The sequence below is a fragment of the Passer domesticus genome, chromosome 2, assembly GCF_036417665.1.
Source record: "Passer domesticus isolate bPasDom1 chromosome 2, bPasDom1.hap1, whole genome shotgun sequence".
NCBI classification, from domain to species: domain Eukaryota; kingdom Metazoa; phylum Chordata; class Aves; order Passeriformes; family Passeridae; genus Passer; species Passer domesticus.
This window is the reverse complement of record NC_087475.1, coordinates 68,802,395-68,817,720: the sequence shown is the minus strand read 5'-3', so window position 1 is coordinate 68,817,720 and position 15,326 is coordinate 68,802,395. Positions and strand designations below refer to the sequence as shown.

Below are 15,326 nucleotides of genomic sequence, written 5' to 3'. Positions count from 1 at the left end.
TTCTCTTTTTTTTTTTCCCCCCTAAAATAATTAGATCACGATTAATATTTTTTGCAAGTTAAAGAAATTGAGTGATTGAAGGGAAAGATTCAGTGACACTAACAGTTGGCTTTGCTCATAAGTTGTGTCTTTTTGGCCATACCGGGACTTTTGAACAAAGTACATCCAAATGACTTCCTAAAAGGTGGTCATCACGTACTGAGAATTTTAAGCAAAAAGCTGTGGGGGTGAAATAGCTCAGAAATTCCCTAAAGTAAATCCTGTGTGTTTTCCTTAGCCATTTATTTACAAGAAAATTAATTGCTTATTTAATCTGTAGGAAGTGAAACAATGCAGTACAATTCTGAAAAGGCATCCCTTTCAGTCAAATATGAATCTTTTACTCAGGATGTTACTATTAGTACATCAATAAGATTTGGGGAAAGTTGTTTACACCTTATGTTTTTGAAGGAACAGAAGGTGAATGAATCACTGGTTATTAAGAAAAAAGCTGAGAAGTTGTTAGTGATTCATCCATTTCATACAGTAAATATTTCATTTAGTTATTTCATGAAGCCATATTCAAAATGTAATGTGTTGTATTTTGGTTTACCTTGTAACATGGATATGCTGCAAGAAACTTGCAATAAAACAAGATTTGTTGTTATTTTTAGAATATTATTTGAATCATATGCCTTTGTAATGAGGTTTGGCACATGTACTGTGACTTTACTTTCCCTGAGCAAATATGAATATTAACATACCTTTTTATAAAACAAGCCTCTAATTAAAAAAAAAAATTATATGTAATTTACAACAATCTGGTGGTTTTATTAGAATATATCCTGATTTTCTACTTTAGCTTAAATATACTTTTTGAAAAATCTTTTAGTACATCAGTCAAATTTGCTGATAGTGAAATTTTCACTTGATGAATTTTAATGACAAATTTCACTCAATATAAAGAGATCACCAAATTAAATTTTTGTTCTATTTGTCATAGTGCAGCTGTTGGCTATCAAGTAATTTTCAATTAAGGTATGGCCTGTATCCTGCACTGTTACTGTGAAATAAGCATTTTGAGTACCTGAGTACTCTGAGAAATAGAGTTCTGGATTGATTTCTGATGTCAAACTTGTAAAGATCCTGTAATATGAGATTTTTTTTCCACATCAAATATTCCCCTTGTAAGCATCTTGGGTTTTGAGCTGCTGCTCAGATTTCTTCCCTGAATTATGATACTTGGCTTGCAACTTTCTACTGCAGTACTGAGACTTTGGCCCAGAAAGTAGGACAAGCAGTGACGGGAGATTTGGATTTACCAACGGCATATAACTTGTTTGCAAATTCTGGGATTGGGTAAATTACCTTAAAAGTCCACAAAGATTAAAAAACAAGGTGGGACAGTGGCCATCCATCCTCATTAGCTACTGCTGATGCTGCATGGCAAAGTTTCATTAGGAGCTCTGTAGTGGCTGGTCGTACCAAAGTATCTTCCATATAGTGACAAGTGTCTTTCGTTCCTGCCTGCCTCTAAACTACTTGTCTAATTGCCTTCGGAAATGGAGTTTATAGACTCTTACCTGGCTCCTATGTGCTGACCTACAGAATGTAGCTGGAAATGAGAACATCATTAGAAGAGTTCGAATTTATATTTCTCTGTCCTGCTGCCCTGAAGGTTTGTGTGGCCTGCAAACATCTTCATGTCTGAAGAATATCTGTACAACATCTGGCATCTTACTTTATGCACAGGAAAGCAAATGAGCCCTCTTAAGGAGACATGGCAACTTGGTATTAACATATTATGCTGAGGATCCATGTGTGTACTCTTGAAAAAACTTTTATATACTCCACTTATCCTAGCAAGAGCATTAAATTATTTCTGGATTTTTTGCTGTACTTCCCATTTTCTACAAAAACCTACAGGTGATCAAGTAATGATAAAAACTGTAACTTAATAGAAGTATTAAAACTGCGTACAAGTTAAGGAAAAATGTGCATTTTATCTTCCTTGCTGCCCTTGATGCCATCTTCTGTGTTGGATCCTAACTCCATCCCTCAGACAGTGTCTGCCACTGTGTCACCTCTTGTTCTTGCTGAGCTACAGAACAGTTCTGTTGGAGGACAGAACTTGAATCTCCTCAAAGGGCTGCCCACATTTCAGCCTCACCTCACACAATTGAAGGGCCTTCCTCCAGTGTAATTGGTACTCATGGTAACGGTGGCTGCTCTGTGACTCGGGAATCCTGCTCCAGACTTGACAGTGCCTCTCAGGGCTCACAGGGCACTCGAGGTAGCCCTTACCTGCAGGCTGTAATAAACCTCATTGGAGCCTCTAGCCCACTCCATAGTTTTTAGGGCAGATACAACTGTGAGGTGAGGTACCCACAGCAGGGTGATGGCAATCCATAACCATCCCAGACAGGGATGTAGCTTTGAGGTAATAGGAAATCAGAGCCAAAACAACTGAGCTTCTTGTTGCTGTGGCATTGTCTGAATCCTTTCTTCCACCAACTGACTTTGCTCTTTAAATTCCCATTTCCCTTTCTCCTATCTCTGCCCCTCCTTCTGCCATTGGGAATATAAACAACTTCAGTCCTGGTTCTTGTCAGTGATTGGAAGAGAGTTTCTCTTTTTTTTATCAGCCAGATGCAGTAGGACCATAAGGAAAAAGAGAAGCCTGCCTCTTCCTTTTGTTCTGAGCATCCCATGACAGCCTAGGATTGACTAAACTGTTGCTTGCTTCTTGCTGTGTGCATCTGTCTGTATGTGTATCTGGGTAACATTTTTTCTGGTCTGCCTTGAAAATGGCAAAGGCTGGCAGCTTGTCTTGGTCTCAAAGAGAAGCTGCCTCCTCCTCCTCCAGCATGCACTTGCTTTTTGTGAAGGAATGTGGGCCCCTGTGCTTGCCTGCCTTGTGAATTACCTGGAATACACAGTCGATGGATAGTATCTGTCAGCACATTTCACCAGACAGCTCCAGAGGGAAAAAAAGAGTTTAAATAATCATCTCTCTCCCCTGTGCATCAGGGAAGAGCAATAAAAAATTGGAGATAAAAGACTATTGAAGCCTTAGGACATTTCGTCTCTTTTCCTTGGGGAAAATGCAGGTCTCTTTCCTATAGTAAACACATTTCAAGCTGTTCAGTTTTAAATTTATTTAGTGACAATACTTCTGAGGCTTCCCTGGAGAGGTTATTTTGTAATTTAATAGATGCCACTGTTGGGGAATTTTTTTGTTCTAATTTTCTAGCACTCACTGGTCTTCTTCTTTAAAGCACATTACAGACATTAAATAATCTGCAGACAGTACTGAGAGGTAGCTAAGCCATCACCTCTCTCACCCTGAGCCTTTCTGTCAATAACTCTGTGGGAACTCCAATTTAACATATATTTCTGCAGTTAAATCAGAATTTGTAGTACGGTAAAATGGCAGGCCAGGCATAGATTTTTTTGTTTGTTTGTTTGTTTTATGTTTTCATTTTTAACTGTGCCACTTACTAATAATTTCAGATGTTTCCTAACATCCAGCCTTAATGATGTTTTTGTTTTGCTGTTTGCATTTCATTGTTTTAACTCTACCCCAAACAACAATTCTTTCTTCACCTGTTGAGGTGCACAAAGTGTGCATGGATGGTTCATTTAACATTGCCTTGTCTTTGTAGGGCTCAGCTCCCTCTCCTGCTTCTATCATGCTTACCCTCCTTCTAGGCCATCTTCTGCACTGATGTCAAACTCATCTGGCACCTCCAAGGACCAGCTTGTGGTTGCAGCTGTGTTTCTTCTCTCCTCCCAGCAACAAAAGCTGCTTCATTGCCCAAAACCCCTAGAAAAATTACTGCTGACTCTCCTACATGTCACTCCATGTAGAATGACAGCTCCACTGCATCTTGGAACCTTTGTGCCTAAATCCTGGAAAAATTTATCAGAAGGACAGAGGTCTCTGGAGATGACAATGGTGCCCAATAATATCCTTATGGGAAGGAAAAGTGTACAAAGACCTGTATTATGGATGGTCCACAAATTGAATGCCTCTAGTTAGCCTGTTGGCCAAAGTGTTCTCGAGCTGGCTTGGGGCCCTTTTCACTTGGCACGCCTGTGTCCTTGAGCCCTCACCCTGGCTGCTGGGCCACAGGCAAGGAGGCTAAGGTGGATGTTGACCTGCCTTCTGAGAGTCCCTCTGCATTCTGCATCAACCCACAGCCAGTGCCCATGCAGAATTTAAAACAGGTTGGTCAGAACTAAGTTTTTCAGGTCATAAAGGCAGGGAGGCTGCCTTGACAGCAGCCCTGTTTCACCCCTTTGCCTGTTTAAACAGAGCCCCAGACAAAAACTTCCATTTCATTTGGCAGCTCATATTGGAGGGCATATCTATTTGCACTAGATTTTGATATGGAGATGTTATAAACCAGAACTTGACCAGGACTGTGGCTCTCTCTGTTCAAGCAGCAGTTAGAGGGCTGCATGCTCTCAGGCAGGAATTGCCTGTGCCGTGCTGGTGTGAATTGCCCTACATTTCTGCTGCCCTGCAATGTGTACACAGCTAAAAATAGCACCGGCCTTTTAAGCGTCACACTGCACACCCAGCACTTACCTGAGAGTAGGCAAACACGGGCATACAGAACCAGGAAATTCAAGGCAGCAATCAAAAGAGCATTTTTCTGCTTTGTTCTCCTCGTAATTCCTCCTCCGGTTTGGGCTGTCATTTTAAATGTAGCAAGTGCCTGTATATTCAGCTCATACCACTCCAGATGGCAAGTTCACCTGTTTTGCATTTTATAGTCTTGTATTGAAGGGCAGTGCCTAAAACTGTTGCCTTTTTAATAGTTAACTCTGTGACAGAGTTACATACTGCCTAAACCCCAGTAAATGGCTTTAAAAAGTATTTGCTATAGCACCATGAGTTTCTAACATTCTAGTCCACCTCCTGTTTTCACTTGGGTTAGCCTGCACAATGCAGAGCCGTATGTTATCCTGACACATCTGGCAGAGCAGATCAGAGTTTAGTCTGATGTTAAATTTCAGGTCAGTCAGAAAACAGAGTTTCAGTCACTGTCATTGACACATTTAAGTCAGAGTCTGAAAGGAAAACCTTCTTTATATTTATATGTTACTTGCTAATTTTCTCTGCAGAATGCCACGTAATGAAATACTTTCAGCTCACCAGCTTACTGGCTGTAAAACTGTCATTTCACTTTTGGGGTGGTGATCTTAGAGGAAGATGTGTATCCTGCACAGTTTTACTGATAGCACATGCCTTCCCTGGCACATCCTCTGGGAGGTTTGCACTGCATTTCAGATTTGTCAGCAAGACTAATGCCAGCCCTCCTGAGCATCATGAGTCCAGAGACAGTATGTTCCCCTGACAAAATCCTTAAGTCATGCTACATTACCTGTTGTAAATAGACCTCCAGAAGATATTCCATAGTCTGTGAGTGTGGATCTCTGTCCTGGGAGAATGTGATAGCACGGGCAAGTTTTTTGAAGTGTTAGAAGTAAGTGAACAGCTGAAAGTACACCTCCCTGTACAAAGGTGAAATGCACAACTGGGTAAAGACCCTGTGTTATTAGCAACATCAGGCATTTTAACACTGTATCCCCTGATTTGAAGTACTCTGAACTCTTACTTTCATCCTTTGTCTTTACTACTCTCAAAATCTGTGCAACAAGGCAACAATTCCTTTTGGAGTAATTGGTTTACTTCAGTTGTTTACATTGGCAAACCTAATGAAAGTAAAAACACTGTAAGCAATATTCAAATGGTCACAAATAATTGGGGTTTTTTGTGTTATTGTGATCTAGGGCAGGCTAACAGTTCCTAGAGATATAAATCAGGGCATTGGAAGTAGCAGAAAATGTATAGGCAGGTGATAATTTGATTAAAATGCATGGTATTATAAAACATAGCAAACCATCCTGTTAGCATTCAGTCTGTATCAATTTTACAATTAACTTTGTAATGTGAACAGGAAAATTGCAGTGTTTTGAATTTCCATTGAACGGTGCCAGAACCAGCAACCTATCTGTTGCTCTGTGGTGCAGGGTTACAAGAAGAATACATGATATTTTTCTGCCTCGGGGACTTTGAATATGCTTGCAGAATACACTGTGGTAACAAACATTTCCCCAGGCTATTTGGCCTGGTTGTGTCTCTTACTCTCTGGCACTTTGTTAAAGATGTTTTTAAGTATGTATTTCTAAAGTATGCCTGCCTTTAGAAGAGCTGCTTTGCTTTGTCATTCCCTTAATTTTCTTTCCTTTGCTTGGCACTCCTGGGAGGGAATAAAAGGGTTGAAATAACCACTACTTGCATTTAGTTTAGTTTTACAAGTACTGTTATAACTAAATTATCTGGCCATCCAGCCAGAAAGACTAGAAAAGGCTTTAATGAATCTCCCTAACACACCACCTGGGACTGCTGATCTTCACTAAAGGAAGCACTGCAGATGCATGACTGGGTCATATCTGTTTATCCTGTCTGGTTTATCCTCTTCTAAGATAAACTTCCCACACCAGTCAGTCTCTTTTCAAATAAAAGTGTCTACACCTCCTGTTCTCCCTACCACCTTGCCATGTGGTCATACCTTTGATCATAAAACCCAAAGTGAGTTAACTTAGATATGAGAAGTAAGAGTCAAACATGGACCTTACCAAAGCTTGAGCATCATGAAGACAGATGTTTAAAAGGCTCAACACAAATGAAATCTAAATGGACACTTTTGCTAATGGGATGATAGCTAGTAAAGGCTGGGAAGTGAAGTTTACATTTGCACAGCATGCATATAGGTACACAGGTTGTGGTAATTGGGAGTGGGGCTGCGGCCCAGCCTCATCCCCAGTGGGTGCAGCTGTGCAGGGCAGGTGAACAGCACTGAAGGCAATGAGCCATGGCATGCCCAGGTGCACTGACCAGTCAGGAAAGGGAACAGGGGGCACACAGGTGAAATGCATTAACGTGAGGGTATAAAAGGTTGGGCTAAAGAACACGGGTAGGTGCTTTTAGCCTTCTGAAGTGGAGTGGAGTTGATCTCTGTATGGGCACACACCTGAAGGCTTCTGATGTGGTATGGTGTTACTCTGTATGGGTTGAAGCTCTCTGAAATTGTATGGTGATACTCTCTGTATAGTGGGACGTATGCTGTGGCGTATGCTGTGACACATGCAGCTGGAATGTTCCCATGAATCCTCAGAAAATTGTCTTCCACAACTGTGGATTGCAAGGTAATAGATTTGATAAGAACCCTAAACCCATTACCTAAATGCCTATCCCCTCAAAGGTACATCAAGCTACAGCACATTTCTGTACTACACAACAGAGTGACTCAGTCAATATCTTGTAGGGTGAACCTTGCCCCTAGGAGAAAAGGGACAGGGTTGCTCTGCCATGACTCTTGTCCTTACCGCTGATTTTCTTTTTTCTGGCCCAGGGATTACCTACAAAGGGAATGGAAAAAGAGGAAGGGACCAAAACCCCTAACCCCTCTAGTACAAAGAGTCCCAAACTACATGTGCTAAGTGAACATAGCATTAAAACAGCAGAGCTGTATTGCCACTGTGTTATATGAGGCATGCATCTTCAAGCACTCTGTTATTAATGTTGCTATTACATTTAGTAGTGCAGCTTAAATTTAAGAACTAGATTTGCTTAGAAGGTCAGTATAAATAATTTAGAATAAATATTCTAATTAGGGTAGTCATGAGAAGTATTTAGTAATTTTTTTTTAAACTACACAGCATTTTTTTAATATTTGTTGCTATGTTAATCCCTCATAAACATGTTTTCATTAACATTCTTTTTTTTTTGAATGCTAAGATTATTGCAAATGAAGGTCACAACAAAAGTTTTATGCAACACAAAATTGCAAAGCAACCCTGATAATTACTGCCAAAGCCTTAGTGCACACATGCCAAGCAAAATATCTAGCAAGACTGCTGGAACAATGTCCTCACAGTCTGACCAAGTGATCTCAACATTGCATATATAGGCAACGAGCATGTCTCGGGGCTTCCCCATGGCTTGTGTGCAAGTAGCTAGGAAGAAGTTTGAGAGAGAGAGAAGAGAGTGACATTTCCACAGTGCATAAAGCTGCCAAGCTCCCCGTGGATGTGGTTAGGATGAAGCATTTGCTGCCCGAGAAGCTGAGTGTTCTGTTCAGGGTAAACAGCTGTGTTTTCATTCATTTCAAGCTCTTTGTATCCCTCAGCTTTAAGAGTTACCAAATGAGTCAGTGAATTCTCTGCAACTTCATGCTTCACCCAGGATTGTGTGTGGGGGCGGCATTGTTCAGGAAGAAAATGCATTTAATTTCCTCGTTACTGATGACCATGTACATATAGATAGATAGAGATGTACATGTCTTTACATGGAAAAATTAGAAACATTTAACTAGACTATTAAAATCAGTTTTGTTAGAGTAATACAGCCCTCCTGGATGCATGTAGATGAGAACACCTGGCTAGTACTGATTTTTTGGATGTAGGTGATGGGATGAAACAGGTAGTTTCCTGTCTTGCAGCATAGTGTCTGTATGAATTGATTTTTGTAAACTGCATTGAAAATAGAACATGTAATGCAAACAGATTATTTATGTGCCTTTTCCTGTGAGAGTTAAAAACAAAAAAATTTGCTCTAAGACCAAAGCTATAGTAGTTATAGAGCTTTTAAACTTCTTTGGGGGCAAAAGGATGGGTTTATTGTTTTAATATTAAAATTATTCCTAGAGTTAATGGTTGGATTCAGTGATCATAGAGGCCTTCTCCAATCCTAAACACGTCTGTGATGCTGTGTAAACTGGTTCTCAGTTCCTGAACAGACTGAGGCATTCTTGAGATTAACAGGCTGGTGCTAGTAGTCTTTAATAAGTGCATATTTTCTGATGGAGCAGAGACATGTATGTAAGTTGTGAGGGAGAAAATGCAGTGATTTCCTTTTGGTTTGTGCAGTGCTTTTATTCCTCCTTGCTCTGGGTGTGTGAGCCTATGGGAATCAGACTGTGGTGCTTTTATGTATGAGATATCCCACGTTTATAGTGGGGAAGAAAGAAAGAGAAGTTTTTGGTGAAGATAAAATATCATGGCCCTATTCAAGTACAAGTGTTTTTTCTTTATTTTAAAAATCTCCCCCATCCTGTGTTGATGGCAGAAGGATTTGGTAGTAAGGCCACTTGCTGACCTTGGACAGACACAGGATAAGAGAGAAGTTAAATGGCCTGCCTGCAGTCAGAAAACAGTGTCTCATTCGCAAAAAGTTCCTGTTCTTCAGTCTCAAGACTATTTCTTTTTCCCAAAGGCAGTTGCCTTGCTGCCAAGGCAAGAGATATGCCTACTTTGATGTTTACTGTTTGGAAAAAGAGGTTTTCAATCTGTACTTAGGCTGCTGGATTCTGCTGATGCTTTTTAATGGCTGTGTGACAGGTATGGAAGAAAATCAAAGTTGTTATTACTAGGCTAAACTGCAGTATATTGGAACTCTTAGTCACCACGGAAAATTGTCAGTCCAACATACTTAGAAAAGATGGGCAATCATTGTCTTGAGATTGTAATTTCTAAGATCTGGAATAATATTTCTTATGGGTAAAACTCTGCAGAGTAAATGTATCTCCCAACTACCTTATAATGCCACAGGAGATTAAGTTCTAGACATTTATTTTTATAAATATTAACTCCTCCAGTATTAGATATTTCAATCTTTGTAACATAATATTATTAATATATTATAACTATTATATAACTATTAGTTATATAATCCAATAGTATGATGATGTATTTATTACAGATGCAATATCCCAATGACAGATTAAATTTTGCATTCTCAGGGATGTAACTTTACTATGTGCTAATACTGTAGTGCTGAAAATTTACTGTCCAAAGCAAACAGCTTTCTCAGTACTTACCTGAAGCATGGTCAGCAGTCTTTAGTCTTTCTATTGAATTCTGGTTTTTAAAATTTGTGCAGTCTCTAATCTGGGGAGTTTAAGTAGATCAGAATCCTTTGGAAGCAAATCTCTGGGCAGCCTCCCAAACAACAAGGTAAAGTTGGGCAATGCTCATTTCTTTTGTTAACATGGAGATGTGCCAAGAAGGCAGTGATTCATTCTTTTAGCCCAAACAGTGTTGGTTTGGTTTCTTTCAGTTGTGAAACAAAATCTCCTCTTCCTACAAAGCAGCACTAGCTCGACATTCAGGAAGAGTGGACAGAGTAATTAGTGAATACAGTAAATGGCTTCATTTCCATCAGTATTTTGAGAGTATTTTTTAAAGACTGGTAAAATTGTTTGGTTTATGGGTTGGTTTTTAAAGTTGCCACTGTCAGTGGAGATCAGAGTAAGAAAATTAGTATAGACCAGCTTGAACTACAGAATGTGAAACAGAAAAACAGCCTTGAAAGTTTTGAGTGTTTATATTTAGGGCTCCACATCATCCAGTTGTAGCGAGAGAGGGCAGACACCTGCTTGTATTTCCTGCCAGATTTCCTTAAATATGAGAACAATTTTAGCTCTGGGAGTTTGGTTTGGGCCCATTTGCAGTTCCAAGAGTATACAGCTGTGGAAGAGCAGTGACAGAAAGGCAAGGGTTACATGGAGGAGTAATTATTCACAGCTACAGTGCAGGAATAGACAGGATGTTGGTAAGGTTGCTTAGCAGCTGTATTCCCACAGTCCAAGCTCTGCTGTGTTTCCATTGAGAATCTAATGTGCTTTCTGTTAAAGTAAAGCTGTTTGTGGTGTAGGGGATGTATTCAAAGAGAGAAGGGCTTACTGGGCTTTTCTTATAATTAAAGCACAGTCACTGTCCACTTACTGCTATTGCTAATACTCAAATTGAAAGCTGAGTTGACCATGTTAGCCTGCTTTTGAACCAGTGCTTGTTACAAGAGACTGTGTCTCTCTTTTTGTTCTCACTGGAAGTCTTTCAATCTTATACTCTTCCTGGGAAGACTGATGGCCAGGTCTGGGCCACCATATGCACTGATGTGACTAGGGGTGAGGTGCCTGGCAATCTCCACCTGAGGGGAGCATTTGCTGCTCTCTGTTGACCAATGCTCCTCATGATTCCTGCTTGACAGTTAGCCTACAGGGATCCTAAGCAGAGATGTCTGTAATGGATTCTGTCCCTGGCAGCCCATCCTGTCCCTTCTGATTCTCCCTGCTGCTACTTGTCTAGCAGCTGCTCAACAGCCGTAGTTCACAGGTACTGAGACAATTGGCGCTGATCTAAACTGCCAGTCTGTAAAATGAAATTACATGTGCCAGGAGCTGTTTCAGAAACTGTGCTGGTGCCCAGGAAGCTGTGGGGCTGGAATATATGCTGTCCACACTGCAGCAGCTAAACTATGCAGCAGGATGGGGACCTCCAAAAAAGGAATGAAGCAGATAACTGGGACAGAGATAGGTTTCCTTCTCCATGTTTGAAAACAGAGTTAGCAATACCAGCAGGAATTTTAGCAGTGGAAAGCCCTGTATTAAAACCAGATGTCACTATAGAACCTTATACATAAGCAGTATATAGGCTGAGAGTTAGAAAAAAAGTTAGTGATGAAGCCACTGGCAAAAGTAAGGTTGTATCTCCAGTTTTTCATGTGTAGCTTTTTAAAGTTTTGATACATAACAGTTTTCTCTTTGTTTAAAATAAGTTTTGTTCGCACATTGGCTCAGTGTATGTGTGTGAGTGCAACTTCAGTAGGCCTGGAGGAGTCACAGAAAGGCAGTAGGGAGAGATGGACAGATAAAACTCCTAGTCTTATTAATGACATTTTTCTACACTGCAATTCTAACAATAAAGGTAATGGTTATCCTTCTTCTGTTGCCTGGCATAATGGGCTCTGGGGTGTACAGAGTAAACAATAGTTCTCCAGAGGGCCTGGATACAGCTCACCCACAGCCTTGATTACTGCTCTGAATATTGCATATCCTCTTGTGTGGCATTGTATCTCAGTGTTCCTGTGCTGGCTGTGCACCACCTGGGCTTTTCCTCTTTATTTTGTCACACACCAGAGAATAGGTCTTACACATCAGAAAGTGATGTGAGAAATGGTGTTACCTCTTTCTTCAAATATTAGGAAAAGCCAAACCAGTGAAACTACGTTTAAATCATGTAGGATGTAATTGCTCCCTCCAGTACCTTTAGCTGTCTCATCTTCCACTGTTGCTTGTAATCCATGCATGCTCTGGCCTGTGGGACCAGGAGAGGCTGGGGATGGGAACATGAGCAGTGATGTCTGTGTCAGTGTCATCGAACTCAAATGATGAGAGACATAGAGCAGAGAGGGTTGCCCGTGCCTGGGATGTGGGAAGGAAAAGACAGGTCTGATTAAAGATCTACCCATCCATTGCAGCACTCCAGTTATACAAGTTCATGGCATCACATTTTCATGATGGCAACTATGTCATAGTCTTCCTGCTGCACAATGCTTTAACAGAAAATCTACTTTTCCTCTGTGATCTCAGGTGTGTGATCTCAGACATCAGCCACTAATGACTTGCTTTCAAGATGCTTGCCTTAATTTTCTGGTTTTGGATTCATATTTAATGCCAAGACATCTTTTATTCATTCACTATGTACACAAGTGGCTGTAAACAACTTCAGCATTTTTCCCATGTCTGGAGAATTTGCTGCTGTTCTATTATGGAAAAACTTTCCACTCTTCATCAGTGTTAATGGTCAGATTTCACTCTAATGTTGTTTTGACATGTTTCAATTTTTCCTTGCTAAAGGAAAATATTTACTTGTTTATTATTAGCCATAAAGTCAAGGTTTTGCTGTTCACAGAAATAAAATGCTTATTGTCATTGCAATTTTTTTTTCTAAAGCCTGAGGAAAACAACTTGTAATGGAAATTAGCAGTGGCTATTACTGAAGAGAGGAACACAATATTTTCTTTTTATTATCTGTCCTATTAATAGTTACCAAGAAATGTCATGTGACAAAGTAGAAAAAGTAGATAAAAATCAAGTCATGTTTTAAATCTCAGTTAGTCTCTTGTAATGATGAACCAGAAGAGACCCTAATTATGCAGTTACATGACTTAAATAGTCTTGTTATTGCAGATAATTACATTTGTAACATGCCTTGAAAGTGTTAGTGGAGTTATGGAGCTGATTCTAAAATAAATTTCTCATTTAATGCGAACATACAGAGGCAGATACATCTCTGTTTGAAAATGTGAAATTAATTTCTTAACTAGTGATAACACCACTTTTTTAAAGTTTAAGGCAATGTGTGCCCCAGAGGCTGTTTATATCTGTCTTCACATTTTATTCAGTTGGGAAAGCAAAAAAAGAAGGTTTTCCTATGTCACCCAAAATGGGTAGTTCATCTAGCAGATTTACCCAAAGAACATAGTGTTTTCAACAAAATTACAGTTTGTAGGCAGGACACTTCACCAGTCTCTGGATTGCACTCAGAACTTAGTAATTTCCTTTCCAGTAATTAGGGAAACCAGATATGGTTTTATATGATTTTTTTTTTGACCATGGCAGAGCAGCAATTTGTTTCTTCAATACTGACTCACTAGGAGCCTCCTCTGTCATTTCTGTATAGTAGGGAGGATGGAAGTAATAATGTGGGAAAATTTAAGCAAACATTTTGCTTCCAATTTTACCTCTCACTTCTAACACTCCTGAAAATTTATCCACATCTATCTTTATAGCTTGAAATTACAGCAATTTTTAAACAATTATCGAATTATATTTCTTTTTCTCGGAAATCTTTTGCCATTTATTCTGTGTATACTGTACAAAGAGATCTTGGAATGCCAAGTGTAATGGGGAACTCAGAAATATAATATGTCATAAATGTTAAAATGCATAAGAAGTCATAGGACTTCAGCAGAAATACAGTGGGATTCAATGAGAGGATAATTTTCTCAGCTGCTTCTCACATTATATTTTTTGTTTATCCTGGAAATCACTTGCAGTCAAATTACCAACTTGTACAGAATAATTAGTTAAAGGAGAAAAGGAATGTTTTCAAAAAATGGGATTTCAAAATTGACCTTTGTTGATTGTACTTACAGGGGCCTGAAAGATGCATCCTTATGCAAATGCTCTTTCTTTTATTTTCTGAGGGTGGCAACACCTCAAACTTTTAGTATATTCAGAACCACACTTTAGTCTCCTTTTTTGGCATGTCAAAAAGATGGGTCAAAGTGCTGGATCAGAATGAAACTGTGCACCATCTGTTTTACTGCGGCAAACAGTGCTAGGAAAAGGTCATAATCTGTATAAATAGAATCATGGAATAGTTTGGGTTGGAAGGGACCTTTAAAGGTCATCTAGTCCAAACCCCCTGAAATTAGCAGGGACAACTAGATCATGTAGTTCTTGTAGCTCAGTGAGAAGAATAGATGCAATATCATTCAAGTGTTTTTCTTCCGCGTGATGCTTTTCCTCACTGTGCCAAGTGCCTGCAGGTAAAGAAGGCAACAGCATTTCAGAGAAAGCCAGTGAGATTAAAAGGCCACCACACTCCTGCTGTCATGAGGATGACACTTTGTCACCATATTCTCTCTCGTGATTAAAGCGCTTCCTTGTTCTGTCGCTGTTCACTTACTCAAGCCTTTGAGCAAACCAGCATGAGAGGCTGCACATCAGTATTCAAGGCACACAGTGACGTGAGGAATCTGGAAGGGGGGCTTGACTTGTTCCCTTCTAAATAGGATTGAAATTGCTGAGTATCTAGTTCTCACAGACCCCCTTTCTCCAAAGGGCCTCAAAGAGTTTCACAAAATTAACCATATTTAGGGGGCAATAAATGACTTGTTGAAAGAAAAGTGAAGGATTAGCCCTCGGCAGAGCCAGTGCTCTTGCTTTTCCTCTGGGCAGCACCTCCTCTCAGGAACGCCCTACACACCATGCCTTGTCTCACTGGGAGCTGTGGAAGGAGCCCGTTGCACCGAGGACTGGGATGGCAGGTGCTTTACCTGGGCTGTCTGCTATGTGGCTGTGCCAGCCCCTTGTCCTGCTGGGCTCTGCCCAGGGAGCAGGGCAGCCCAGGCCTCCCAAAACTGCCCTGCAGGCTTCCCGCACACCCAGCCACCATCTCCGCATTCCACATTATTAGCAGGATTGTGTTCAGGACTGCGGGAGGCAGCGGTTCTTTTCCCGGAGGGTGTGATGGATTTGCCAACCTGTGGCAGTTGGTGTTTGGCAAGTGCTGTGAGAGGCTGTGGGTTGAGCGACTCAGGGAAGCTATTAACAGTCTCTGTTGAGAAGCCTATATTGCCTCAATAACATGGATCATTAATTTTGCTTTTTAATCATTAAGAAAATGCCTTTGTATGATGGAATGTTTGGGACAAAGTTAGATGTAAGAAACTTTTCTGCTTTTCTTACTTATGTAGCTCTAGC

General features: G+C 40.3%; 1 long non-coding RNA gene across 3 annotated transcripts in view; it reads left to right on the top strand.

The window, feature by feature from the left end:
• The window catches only part of LOC135294156 (uncharacterized), a 48,138-nt gene that overhangs the window by 6,147 nt on the left and 26,665 nt on the right, over positions 1-15,326 (top strand). The window lies entirely within an intron of this gene.